Below are 14,532 nucleotides of genomic sequence, written 5' to 3'. Positions count from 1 at the left end.
ACATGAACTCCTTATCAGATGTATCATTTATGAATATGTTCTTTTATTCGGTGGGTTGTGTTTATATTTTGTTGATGGTTTCCTTTGTTGTGCAAATCATTTAATATCTCCGGGGTTCATATGGAGAAAGAAAGAAGAGCCATTTCAGATTGCCAACGTATCAATGTATCCTTCCAGCTTTTATATAATTCAATTCATGTTCTAGTTGAAAATTTCAAAATAAGGTTGGGAGCCATCTTGTTAGACTTGAAAATTGAACCCCAGCTACAATCCTTGCTGCCCCTAAGAACTTGAAAGGAAAACTTTGCTTGCATACAGATGAAGACAAATCACAGAATAGTCTAGTGCATTAAAGATGAAAATGACTTTTACACCCTCCTCTCTTTCCTAGTCTATCCTGGTTTCTGTTTTTAGACATTCACACAAGGAAAAAAAATATGTATAAAGTTAGCCTTTTTCAAATCCCCTGCTGCTCCTTTGTATGTATTTAAACCCAATGTTTTAGCAGAAGATTAGAATAGATGCTTAGTGCTGATGTAAATGGCAATGCCGTCATCACTCAGCTAATGGAAAACAGAAATAAAATGGTGAAAAGGGGGAAGGGAGTATGAGCAGTTCTAAATGTTGATGAAGTAGATATTTAAACATTATAAGTTGCTGGTGGTCAGACATCATACTGTTCATTTTTTTTTTTCCTCATGGTGCTAGCTCTGTGAAATGTTTCTTTTCTGAATTCTAATAGCACTATCTAATTTCTTCATTTGGTAATGTTTCATGAAATATCAAGACATGTCTTTTTTTTTTTTTTAACATCTTGACTTTCGTAAAATTTATTTTATTACCTTGCAATGTTTGAATGCTTTGGTTCTTTTACTTAGATTAGAGAGTTCTTAGGGGCCAGGATTGTAGTTTAGTTGCTCTGTATTTTTCATGGTATCTAATTTGAATTGCTGTTATTTGTAGGTTTTCAATACAGATGTATGTCTCCTGCACATAGTAGGTCATTTGCACAATGTGCATTGATTTAAAGATCTTAACTATGGTCTTCATATTGCTCTCTTCTTATTCTACTACTTCATTCAAAAGTCTTGAACCTTAGAGAAACTTCAACTGCATTTCTTGTTCCTTCCCCAACTAAACATCTGTTTTTCCTTCTTTCTTTCTATTCCTTAGTATTATCTTCTCACAGATTCAGCTTAAAATCCCTCTTCTCTAAAATAATTCTAATATTCATTATTTCCCCCCATCTTGGCCATCATTTCAACTCTCAAGATTCTTTTTTCTTTTTTTAATTGCTGCCCAGTTTTGAATTGTGATTTTTATTTTCTTATATAATTCCATTCTATCAACTTTGGCCCTAAACAGTGTTGTTATTTTTTTATATATATATAAATTACTGTGGAATATGCAATGACTGGCACATTATAATGGCTCAATAAATGCTAGTTTTTTCCTTTCGTAGAAGCCTAAAAATTGTAGGCAATCGAACTGTATGTTACAATTACATTGCTAAAGTTATTTCTGGTGGTGAGCTTGGCACGTAGGAGCTATTGCCATTCTTACATGTTCATTAGTTCAAAGTGGAGTGCAGTACAGTGACAAAAAATTCAGTACATCTTTAAATCGTAGGCTGGCCAAACCTAGAGAAGATCAGAGAGACCATGCAATTATCCTTGTAGAGGGAGAGTGGTACCTAGGAAAACTATGACTTTCCCAAGGTCAAACAGTCAACTCAAGAGAGGACATTTAAATCTAAATAGTCTCTCCTGAGGACCCTTGTAACTTTTTCTTTGTATCTCTGCTCTTTCCCGGATCCATATTCTTCAAACTACCAAGGTGGTGAACTTTTGATGCTCGATGCATGATGTGGCCATTGAAAATTAACTTCCCTTTTATCTTTTGAGTTCGAATTCTTCTGATAAAATATTTATGGCATTTAGCTTTTGTAGATCACCTGTAAAGTTTCCTAAGCTACAGTATGTGTGCCTCTGATGATGCATAGTATGTGATAAAGTTATTTCTAAAACCACGGGGTAAATAAGACACATCTTCCAGAATCTTAATTTTCATATTCAAGTTCTGCTATGTGTCTCCTTTTAATAAAGGGATTTGAGATATATATATATATATATATATATATATATATATATATATATATATATATGGTTTTAATTTCAAAGTTGTGGCTGCTACTTCAGGTTTTTCTCCCTGGAATATGCATTCAGGCAGTCCTGAGGTTAGCAGAAATCAAAAAAGTAAAGTCGAAGGAGAGAATGTAATAATATCTAATGAGTTGCAAAACACCTGCAGTGTCAGTTAAAACTGTCTGTAATTATTGCATGACTTGTAGTTCAGGCTTGACTTTGTCAATCTTATTTTTGTGGTTCCCTCGCATTTAGTATTGACCACAATACATATTTGTTACCTAGGAAATGTAGGGCATATATTAAGAATAATAAATAGCCAAAACCGGTTTGGCTCAGTGGATAGAGCATCGGCCTGCAGACTGAAAGGTCCCAGATTCAATTCTGGTCAAGGGCATGTACCTTGGTTGCAGGTACATTCCCAGTAGGGGATGTGCAAGAGGCAGCTGATCAATGATTCTCTCTCATCAATGTTTCTAACTCTCTATCCTTCTCTCTTCCTCTCTGTAAAAAAAATCAATAAAATATATTAAAAAAAGAATAATAAATAGTTATTGAGACTGTGTGTAGAGGCAGAGGACATAGCAGGCTCTGACTCAGAAAGTATGAAGATCTAGATATATTATACTATAGTAGGTATCATAGGAATTGATAAAGTACAGCACTTTGAGAATATTTTAAATTCTAAGAAATATATGAAAATAATAATTTCAGATTACGTTCAAGAATAACTTCATTTTGAATTGGTAATATGATAGAAAATAGATGGAAAGTTCAACAAAACCTATTTTGCAAGTGGTGTATAATAAGAATAAGAATTAAAACTTAGTAACTTTTACGTGCCCATTAATTAATCATTTGATTACACAATTGTTTAAGTCCTATATGCTGCCTGACTTTACTTTTTTTCTGAGAGACACACAAAAAATTCCTCTTTAATATTAAAACAGTACAATATTTAATTTTTAATTAAAAGAATAAAAATATGCAGTTCCTGAAATAATGAAATCATCAGAATTTTAAATCTTCTCACTTGTGGTTTTTATTGTTTTACAAAAAAAAAAAAGTCAACATTTTCACATTGTAAGGCAAAAATTATGAAGAGGTTGTTTTCCAAGAAGAAAATTATCAATGTCTTAAAGAATATAATTTGTAGTAATTTTTCATTTCTTTCTTTTTGTTTATAGTTTTATGAAGTAGACACAATCTGTTATGGGAGCTAGGAGGTTAGATCTAAAGAAACAAAGCATAGAAAGCATTGTTAACATTCAATGGCTTTAATTTTTTTTGTTGTTGTTGTTAAAAAATCAATATTATACATGTGGTTAGTGGGAAAAATGATTCAATACAAAAACCATTCACAAAACTAATTCAAGCACCATGGAGACTGTGATTGCCCCGATGAGGAATGAGTGAGTGAATGAATGCATGAGTCCAGGACTTGAACAAATGGCAGATGCCTTGGCTCCATATACTATTTCTGTACAGTATGGTACAGAAGTGGGGACTTAGATGAGTTTTGGAAATGAAGAGTATTTTTATCAAACAACAAGCCTACACTGCAGCACCTTTATATTAAGTTCAATTTCAACAAACACTTCCCTAGATAGCGTTTTGTATGCTTACTCATTCTTCACTGCCAAAGGCAACAAAACAGGAACATCTAACAATTTTAATTGCTGTTAAAAGCTTATTTAAATACACGTGGAGGAATTTTGGGGAAAGTAGCTAAAATCACCTCTATTTTCTATCTTTCTCCTAATAATGAGATCTCTCGAATGGATTACTCTATTTTAAAAATAATGTATAGCATATTTTATATTCAGAAGATAAACAGTACTTAATCATATTGATTGCATTCAGGAAAACGTAAAAATCGTATTATGAACTAGGTAGTCAAAAGTTAATTGAATTGAAAAGTTATTTTGCTCATTTACAAAATATTAAGTTTTACTTGTTGTTTCCTGAGACATAATTTAAACAAACCAAAATTTGGGAGGGGCGCTTTCTTTAAATAATAATCTCACAAAACTCAAAGGCACAGCATACCTACCAATTGGGAGGTGCATCTCGGCTGGCCAAGCAGTATTTGCAGCAGCCTCGGCTCCTGGGAAGCCTGGCATCAGATAGGGTCCAGCTCTTGAGGTTATTTTTAATAATTTTGCTTTTGGGGGAGGAGGGCTTCTGGGCAGCAGCTCCATGTGGGGGTAACCATTGCGGGTTTCACTTCAGGGTTTGGAGGGGAAGTTGGGTCTGTGGGGCGGGACCCATTCCGCCCTAAATGTCACAGCTGAGGTTCTTGGAAATGGCCCAAGTCAATGACTTAAAAATCAGGGCACCAGGCAGGTACAGGCAGGGGGAGCTTGGGGGAACTGTAGGAACTGGTGGGGGCAGCTAGAGCCAGGGGAGGGCAGTGCCCATGGCGAATGGGGGCATGGGGTGGAGGAGACTTAGAGGTACAGAGAGTACAGAAATGGGGATAGAAAGAGTGACAGGAAGAGAAAAACTCAGAGAAAGCCAGAGAGAGATTGAGACAGAGAAAGATTCACAAAGAAGAGGTAGCCCTGCTCTGCATGAGTCAGCGACTTGGGGGGGAGAGGAGGTCAGGTGGGGCTGGAGCCCGGGGCTCCCATGGGATGTCCAGTGTGACAGTAAGAGCATCGTTGTGTTGCACGAAGGAGGTGTACTGGTCATGCAGCACCAGCTCCTTCAGGGACCCATACAGGTTGCAGGGCTCTGCAAAACCCAAGCCTGTGGCCATGCGGTGGATGACACAGTGCTTGGTATCGCCGTCCACCACCACGGAGCAGGCACAGCAGCCTCGCTGGCTGCTCTCAGGCATGAGGAAGGTACCTTCCCGCTGGCCGTTCAGCATTTCCTCAGCCTGCGTGTGGCTGATCTTGTCCACATGCCAGGTTCGTCCCTCATGGTGGGTGAGGTCATCCTCATCCTCCATCAGTGCATACTGGTCTTCAGTCTCAATTTTGATTTCCAACCACTCGCTGATTTTCTTCTGCCAGGCGCCTTTCTGGGTGAGCCATACCAGGCACTGGTCTCGGATCTTGCGCAGCTGCGTGAGGTCTGGCTTCAGGCTGTTCATAAACTTATTGATCTCCAGGTTGTCCAAGGCCTGTGTCCGCAGCTCCTGCTCCAGCTTCGTGCTGCTCTCATGGATCTGGCCAAGCAAGACGCGAGCAGGTCTGAGCTCAGCAGGAGCCTCTGCATCTCTTTTCCATTGCCCTCACCCCGGAAGTGCTCCAGAGCCAAATATCAACAGTACAAGGATTGAAATTTATTTTGAGAGTCAAATGTTTTAAACTTAAACTTCTCTGGAGTCTGGCCCTGCTCTTTGGAGACCTTGATGGTTTCGTTGAAGGCTTCGGCGGCGATGCGCTTTATCTGCAGTTCCGGGAGGTGCGTTTGCACTCCTCATATAGCTGGTTGTCCTCTCTGCTCTTGTCCTCCGCTTCAAACCAAAGTAACAATATATATATATATATATATATATATATATATATATATATATATATATATATATATATATATATATATATATATATATATATATATTTTTTTTTTTTTTTTTGCCAGAAGTACAAATACTGTGAGACTGAGGACTACAGGGCTGACTATGCACACGTGCAATAACAGGCTCACGTTCTAGCCTTAGGCGTTCAGGCGTCCCCCACAATCCCACAATCCTCCAGGTGCACACTTCCGGTTTCTCTAGCTCCTCCTCAAATGGTGTTTCCTCCAGTCCCCTCTCAATGTCCAGGGCCTCTAGTTGGAGAGGATTTTCCTGTTCTTTGACGTTGGTAGCTGTTTACTATTTGGAATCAGTGAAGTTTCGGGAGGACTGCAGGTGCCGTGAACATGTCGGTCCTGAGCTCACTCATGAAACAACAGCCATCTAGTCCACAGCTGGTGCCATCCTGGTTCACAATGAGAAAGGTACTGTCCTGAGCGGTTTTCCAATCAGATCTTCCTCTTCCTTCCCCAGCACACTCCAAACCTACTTTGGGCAGATCGCCCAACCCTGCAGACCCTTAAGACCTTCCCTCCTATGTCTTCGACTTTCCCCCATCAAACTCGCACCCTATCACATTGCCTAAGGCAGTGGTCAGCAAACTCATTAGTCAACAGAGCCAAATATCAACAGGACAATGATTGGAATTTCTTTTGAGAGCCAAATTATTTAAACTTAAACTTCTTCTAATGCCACTTCTTCAAAATAGACTGGCCCAGGCCATGGCTTTTTGTGGAAGAGCCATACTCAAGGGGCCAAAGAGCTGCATGTGGCTTGGGAGCCAGGTTTGCCAACCATTGGCTTAGGGGCTCCCCACACTGCTCCCAGGGGGGCTGGGACCAGCCTGGGCTAGGGGCTGGTGTTCTGGTTGTTAAGATAGCTGGCTTTTTATATGTGTAGATAAATGCATGCTGTTGAATTCTAACATATATGCAGGCATGATCACAAGCCATAGTGTACAGTTAAAAGAATTCTCACAATGTGAGCAAGCGGGTAATTGTCACATGAATCAAGAAATTGTCAGCACCTCGCATGCCCTCTCAGTCACTATCATATTCTCCTTCAAATAGGTTGCCTTTATCTGGATTCACAACCAAAGATTAATTTTTCCTGATGCTGAACTTTGTATGAATGGATTCATATGTTAGATATTGTCAATGAAAGAACACTCAAATCTATTGATTAGTTTTGTAAGTGTTTATTTGAGCCAAATTTTTTATGACATGCCTGGAAGCAAGATTTCAATGGATTGGGAAAATGCTCCAGAGAATGGCAATTCTGTAGCTTTTTTATACGTGAGAATTAAAGGAGAAGAAGTAAAAAGAATCACATGAAATACACTGGAGGTAGATTAAGGGGGCTGGAGAAAGCATAGCAGGGAAAGCTTAGGACTGGATAAAAAGCAAACTGGAGAAATCCATACTGCTTTTACATCAGTGGGTACAAGATAGTTAATAATAACGTTTATAGTACATAGGGTGGTATTGGGTAATAAGATATCAATGAGGGGCTCTGTAGTCTCATGCTCTGGTGGTCTTATGCTCTGGCGTCTGTGGTTATGGCTTCCAAGGGTGTGGAAAAGAAAATTACTCTGCCATTTCAAAAGTATGTTAGCCTAGATCAGTGGTGGGAAAACTGCAGCTCGCGAGCTACATGTGGCTCTTGAGGTGCAGTTTGCTGTTCTGTTGACTAATGAGTTTGCTGACCATTGCTAGATTAAATGTTACCATTTAGTTGGAAGCTGTGAGGATTAGGCAGTTGTGGCATATTGTGTGCAAAGAGGTAAAGGGTGGTATATGACAGTGGTCGGCAAACTCATTAGTCAACAGTTTGCCGACCACTGTACAGTACTAGATGCATAAGAATAGTGCACAGCCTCACTTAAGAATTCTATGCTGCCCCCCCCCCACACACACACCCAGCATTTAAATGATTCCATACTATCATCTTCTGGTTTGCATTGATTTTTATAAAAGTTAGTGGTAATCTTATCATAGTTCATTCACATAATATGCTTTTTCCTCTCTGACTCATCTCAAGATGTTCCAGTAACATTTAGAATAGGATTGTCTGAAGCTTTCCAGATGTAATTGAGTGTCAAGAGGCATAGTTTCAATGTCAACGGTGGAAGGAAGAGCTTCTACAGTGACTCCCAGGCAGGAAGTGGCTGGGCCATTATAAGAAGAAGGAGGAAAGTGGGGTAAAGTGACCAATTTATCTTTGTTACATACTCAGGACATTCCCAGTTTTAGCACTAGAAGTCCTGTATTTTGGGAATCTCTTCAGCCTCATGAAAACTAGGCAGTTTGCAGTTGGCTGAGGAATATTCTGGTTTTAAAACTAAAATTCCTACATTTTGGGAAATTTCTCAGTCCTGCAAAAGCCAGGATAATTGATCACCCTACATCAGATTATCTCTCTTTTAAAATTTATCTTTATTGTTGAAAGTATTACCAATGTCCTCCTTTCCCCTAGTGACCCCAACTTTCCCCCTTCCCTCTCCCCCCGCCTTCACCACACTATTCATTCTTTCCTCTCCATTTTATTTATTACTAGCTTAGTTCATCTCTTTGCCATTTTTTAATCTGAATTGTTATAATGGCTTGCTAACTGGTTTTGTTACTTTTATCATTGGCTCCATACATTTTTTAATTTAGCACCCATTTTCAAGTTTATGAACCCAGAGCACACATAGCTTCTAAACTGTATATCTTGAAGTTAGTTCTGTATCTAATTTGTCTTAAAATGGAACTCTCTGCTAGAACTTTGGTGTTTATCTGTTGTTCTAATAGTTGAAGAGAGCATCCCTGGGCTATGGAAAATGATCTATTTTGGTTCTATGAAATGCTCTATGTTTTCTAGATCCACTGTGCATCAACAAAACTGCCAGTGTCAAAGCCAATGTAGAGCAACTTAATATTTTCTCTAGTGACTTGACAGGACCTGATGATTTCAGCACTTACCATGTGGAATGAGTACCCACAATGCTCTTTTCTCATCCAAGAGGAGTTAGAGGGATCTTGGCTTCTCAGATTGCTACTTCAGAAACCAAAGTGAATTGTTCTGAGAATAGAGTGCCCATTAAAAGCACATATTGAAAGTAGGATTTGGATGCAAACAAAGTAAAACTAATCAAGAAAGTGGAATGGATTTTGAATTAAATTTGAGCTGCGGTTACTGAAAAGTTAAGACCATTTCTATTCTCTAGTAGTTCTCAGTTAGAAATATGCCAGTTATTCTTTTCATCCGCTGATGTCTTGAATGGAAAGTCTATGCATTTGTCACCTAGAGCAGTTTTCTGGAAAGTTAAAAATATTTCTACAGAATCTGTGAGCATCTTAACTATCTTCAAGAGATCTTGAAAAAAACAACAACACCAGGACAAAATATTTATACCAGCTCCTCAGTAGCATATGGAGGGAAATTTTTCATCTTTTCTTATATTGTCTATTTCCAATTAATATACCTTTGCCAAAAACTCTCATAAAACGATCAACTTCCTTAACTACTCCAGTAATATATTTGATACAGATTTTGGAAAATGAATTACTTGGTGACTAGAAAACCATAAACTTTATAGTTAAACTATTTTTCTTAGAGGACATTGATTGAGGTAGTTGTTTTAAAACTGCATTATTACTTTTTTGCTGTAGATGGCTTTCTTCAAATAAAATTTTGTACAGAAATGTAATATATAAAAGAAAAAGATAGAGTATTCCTCTGGATTAAGCAGGGGAGGGTGACTGCTCATGATTTGGCCTCTCCCTCCCTGCTAGTGTATATAGTATAATGAAAAAAAAACCCACAAAAACCAAAAAACACCACAAAAACAGCTATTAGAATTTCCAATAATATTGTGCCAAGTTTGCACAAAATTGTAATGTAACATGTTCATCAACTGTATGGAAAATTGCTCCCCAAATTATATCCCTGTGAAGAACTCAGCAGAAATGTAAGTTGCTCTATCAGCTTGAAATTAGATATTTCACACACTCTAACATTTCAAAAGAGCTCAAAAGGAACCTTCCCACAAAAACTACTATTTTTACATTATCATATAAAAATCACCCTTGACATATGCGTGAAACACCTATGAGTGGTAAACTGTTATCTCTTTAAAATTTATTTTTATTAAAAAAATAAACAGTTTTGGATTATGTTAGAGATTTTAACTCACAGGAACATAAACTCATTTTTGCTTCAGATACTTGTTTTGGATACGTTGCACTCTAAATCTGTGGAATCCCTTCTTTAAATCAAATACAGTGGAAAGCTCAATGGGTAAAATAATTTGTGGTTGAGCTCTTCTGCTTGAAGCAAGGATGGGATCCTGGAATCCTTACAGTTGCCTCCCCAGTGGCATGCCTGCTTTCCAGCCTTCTAAGAATTTGTCTCAGAAGGTCCAGACCTCCATCAGCCAGAGTGGAAGCCACTTTCCGGAGGCTGTGAAAACAGAGTGCTTAAGGATGTAGATTCTGGAATCAGTGAAACTTAGATTGACCTTCATCTCTGCCATCTATTAATGTGTCAACCTAATCCCTCTGAGTACCAATTTCCTCATCTGAAATAGAAAAATGACTGTAGACAGTTTCCAAAATGGGCTTCCATCACTTCCTTTTCTCTCCATATGCCCATGCTGCTTTGTCCATCAAAGGGTAGATTCAATTTCCCATACCCTTAAATGTAAGCCAGCCTTGTGATCTCCTTTTACAGAGATTGCAGAGGAAATGAGTAGATTGCAGAGGAAATGAGTCTGTACCAGTCCCAGTAATAAACCTTGAGAAACCTGGTAGCTTCCATTCAGGAAAGCCAGATGCCATGCTATAAAGACAGTCAAGGTTATTAGATGAAGGAAGAATAATGCAGATGCAGAGAGGCCTCAAAGAGGATCACTGAGGTCCCAGATATCTGAGTGGAATCTTCTTCTGGAGAACCTTCTAGCTGAGACTTGTCTGAATTCTTGACCCAATGAACAGTGACAGATGATGAAGTGTTGTGCATGAACTCACATAGTATTGGAGTGCCTTGTTATGTAGCAATGGAAACAACAATGGAATCTATCTAATGTGGTGGCTGTTAGGATTAAATTAGATGGCAATAATAAGCCAATTAGCACACTCTGAGAGAGCACTGCAATGAAATATAACTGTTGGTTAGTGATTAGACTGTACTATTGAGTCAAAATTGCAGAGACCTTTGTGGCGTTACATGCTAGAAGGTGCATACAGAAATAATAAATAATATGATTTGTTAGAATGTGATGTCCCATGGGGGGAAATGGGAAAGAATAGAGCAAAGTAGGTTGGTAATGTGGAATTGGAGGACAGGGGAGACAGTGTATAATTTTAGCTAGGATGGTCTGGGTAGGCTTTATTGAGAAGATGAAATGTAAGGAAAAGAATGTAAGGGGCCGAAACCAATTTGGCTCAGTGGATAGAGCGTCGGCCTGCAGATTGAAAGGTCCCAGGTTCTATTCCAGTCAAGGGCATGTACCTTAGTTGTGGGCACATCCCCAGTAAGGGGTGTACAAGAGGCAGCTGATCAATGATTCTCTCATTGTTGTTTCTAACTCTCTATCCCTCTGTCTTCCTCTCTGTAAAAAAAATCAATAAAATTTATTTAAAAAAATAGAATGTAAGGGGTTGGAGGAACTATCCACATGCATATTGGAAAAGTTTAGAGAAAGGGCAAAGCCAGTACAAACATACAAACTCTGTAAGGAGAGAGCTTGTGGTTTGGTCAAGGGTCAGTACAGAGGTCACAGTGGCTGGAACACAGAGTACAAAGTGGAGCATGTAGGGGACAATGTGAGAGGGGATGGCTGTAAGCTATAATGAGGTCCTTGGTTGTCCAAGAACATCGAGAAAGAGATGTTCTATCTAATGAAAGCACTGTACTTTTCTTTCAAAATCTATGAAATGGAAATTCAGTGAGAGTTGAAATAACTGGTATTACTTCCTTCCTAATACTTATGCCTACAGTGATCTTGATTTTTGCTTATTTGTGTATTGTCCTATTGTAATGTAAAATTTACAAAAACATGGACCTCCCCTTTTTCTTAATTGTATGTGAAAAATTTAAAAGAATTCCTGTTACAGAGTAGATGCTTAAGAAATATTTTTGGGTAAAGGAGTTCACAGATGAAAAAAAATATTAATAACAAACATCTCAATATTTCATAGTTTATAAAATGCTTTTCCATTAAGTTATCTCATTTAAAAAAATATGTTTGTATTGATTTCAGAGAGAGGAAGGGAGCAAGAGAGATAGAAACATCAATGATGAGAGAGAATCATTGACTAGCTGCCTCCAGCACACCCCCTATTGGCGGTCAAGCCTGAAAAACAGGCATGTGCCCTGACCAGGAATTGAACCATGACTTCCTGGTTCATAGGTCAATGCTCAACCACTAACCTACACTGGCTGGGCAAGTTATCTCATTTTATCCCTATAACATTATATTAATAAAATAAATCATATTACTCCATATTATTAGTATTATAGTATTATTCTAATTGGACCCTGAGTTACAGAAAGGTCTTGGCAATGGGGTCTACCAGAGGACCAGCTGCAGGTGAGTTAATTTTAGGGGTTATTTAATGTTTTTGTGTACTATGTAATTTTTAAAAATTGTGTCCTATTGGATATTTTCACTTGATTAATTGAAGAAATTTCATCATATCTTTAGGTGCACAGGAAGCAATTTCTAGTATAATGAAAATTTGATGCCTCTCTTTTAAATCTAACAAATCCTATGTAATAAAATATGCAAATCAACTGAATGATGGAATGACTGGTCGTTATGACACACTCTGACCACCAGGGTGCAGACGCTCAATGCAGGAGCTATCCCCTGGTGGTCAGTGTGCTCCCACAGGGGGATTGCCACTCAGCGGGGCTCATGGCTGGTGGGTGCAGTGGCAGTGGTGGGAGCCTCTCCCGCCTCCATGTCAGTCAGACGTCTCCTTAAGGCTCCCAGACTGTGAGAGGGAGCAGGTCGGGCTGAGGGAACCCCCACCTAAGTGCACGAATTTCATGCACTGGGCCACTAGTCTAATAATAATATCACTGTTCTTCTTAAAACATATATAAATTTCTTTAAGAGTTAAAAATCTTTACATATTCTCTTTTTATATCAAATTCACATTTCCTTGAATTCATATTTCTAATATACTTTCTTCATAGGATACTATCTTGAAAATATATTTTTATATGTGAAAGGCTAGAATTGATTACTCAATAAAAATTTTCTGTAACAAAATGGTGCATATAAATTTAAATTTAAATTTAAATATTTTACTTCTTATTATAAAAAGGCTCCAGATTGAGTTATTTTATAGCTATTATTACATAGCTAAAAATGTACACAAATAATAAGCAATAAACATAAATTAATAAATAATAAACATAAAAAGTAAAGTTTTATTGAGTTTCTTAAGGAGATGGATGGGGATTTTCTTCATGTATACAAGGTTAATTAAAAAAAATGTTTAGCACCAGTTTTACTCTAATTTTTTTTTTCTGATTTAAGTACTGAGAAAAAGTGTTTGCATATATAAATAGATAGAAATGAAAAGAGTTATGTTACTACGGCAGTAATAGCCCTTCAATTCTGTCAGCTGTTCCAGGTAGCATAACAAAAATCACATACTGATCTGCTGTCATGTCAAAATTATTTTTCATAATTTATAAGCCGATAACCCACTTAGATGAGCTGTGGAAACCAGAGAATTAGAAACCACCTGGCCTGAAGGAGGGTCTGCTACCTCAGTATTCCCTTCCTGGCACCTGCACCTGCATTTAGAAATGATTGTTTGTCGTGTGCACTAGGGGGTTTTCCAGCAGCGGAGTGACACCAGGCATGAGTAGAAGGTGTGCTGAGGGTTGTTTGTAAAATGGGAGGTGAGAAAAGAGAACTTGTGAAATAGTGTCAAGCAGGTTCATTTTAGATGAGAATACATATGGAAGCTGAGGATTTAGAAATGGACTCTCTGAGAATATCTACATGCCCATGTACCCCTTGGGAACTCGGTAATTCGCAGACGCCAGTGTGAAGACTGCTTGCTAAGAAGTCAGACTGCACAGCTGCCCAGGGTAGAAGGGGGCAAATGAGTGTGATAACCAGAAAACATCCCCGAGAAGCAGGACCTCAAAGAAACCTTGAGGCCTGAGACCGAGGACCTTCTTTACAACAAGGGCACAAAGTGGCAGCAGCAGGCATTCAGGACCACTGTTCTGGAACCCTGGGCTACTTACTGGGGATGGGAGTCAGGAAAAGTCAGAGGGGGGGGGGGTCTTTTGTTTTTTGTTTGTTAATCCTCACGGGAGAATATTTTCCCATTGATTTTTAGAGAGAGAGTGGAATTGAGGGAGAGACAGAGAGAGAACCATCAATGAGTGAGAGAGACACATGGAGTAGTTGCCTCCTGCCCTTGACTGGAGTCGACGCCAGGACCCTTCAGTCCGCAGGTCCACTGGCTAGGGCTGGGGTGGGTCTTTAAGAAGCTTATCATCTCCAGATCATAGGGGATATATAAGTGAAACTTCTCTTAGCGTCCCAGGGGAAATGTGATAGGAGAAAAGAAGAAAATTGCTAAACAGAGCCATATACAAGAAATCACATATCTTTATATACTAGTTTGGCTATTTTGTTAGTTTGATGTCTAGTGTAGTCAAGTGAAAAATGTCATATTACCCAATATAGCAGCTTCTCACCACAGGTGGCTATTAGGTACTTGATATATGGCACATCAGAAGTAAGATGTGCTGTGTGTGAGTTACACACCAGATTTTGATTTTTCTTAATATGGTTACTAGAACTTTTTAAGTTATAAGTGTGGCTTATATTTTCTCTTGCATAGT

Source organism: Pipistrellus hanaki, assembly GCF_964339955.1.
Source record: "Pipistrellus hanaki genome assembly, chromosome: 13".
Classification (NCBI taxonomy): Eukaryota; Metazoa; Chordata; class Mammalia; order Chiroptera; family Vespertilionidae; genus Pipistrellus; species Pipistrellus hanaki.
The sequence above is the reverse complement of the archived record's forward strand: the minus strand, read 5'-3'. Positions refer to the sequence as shown.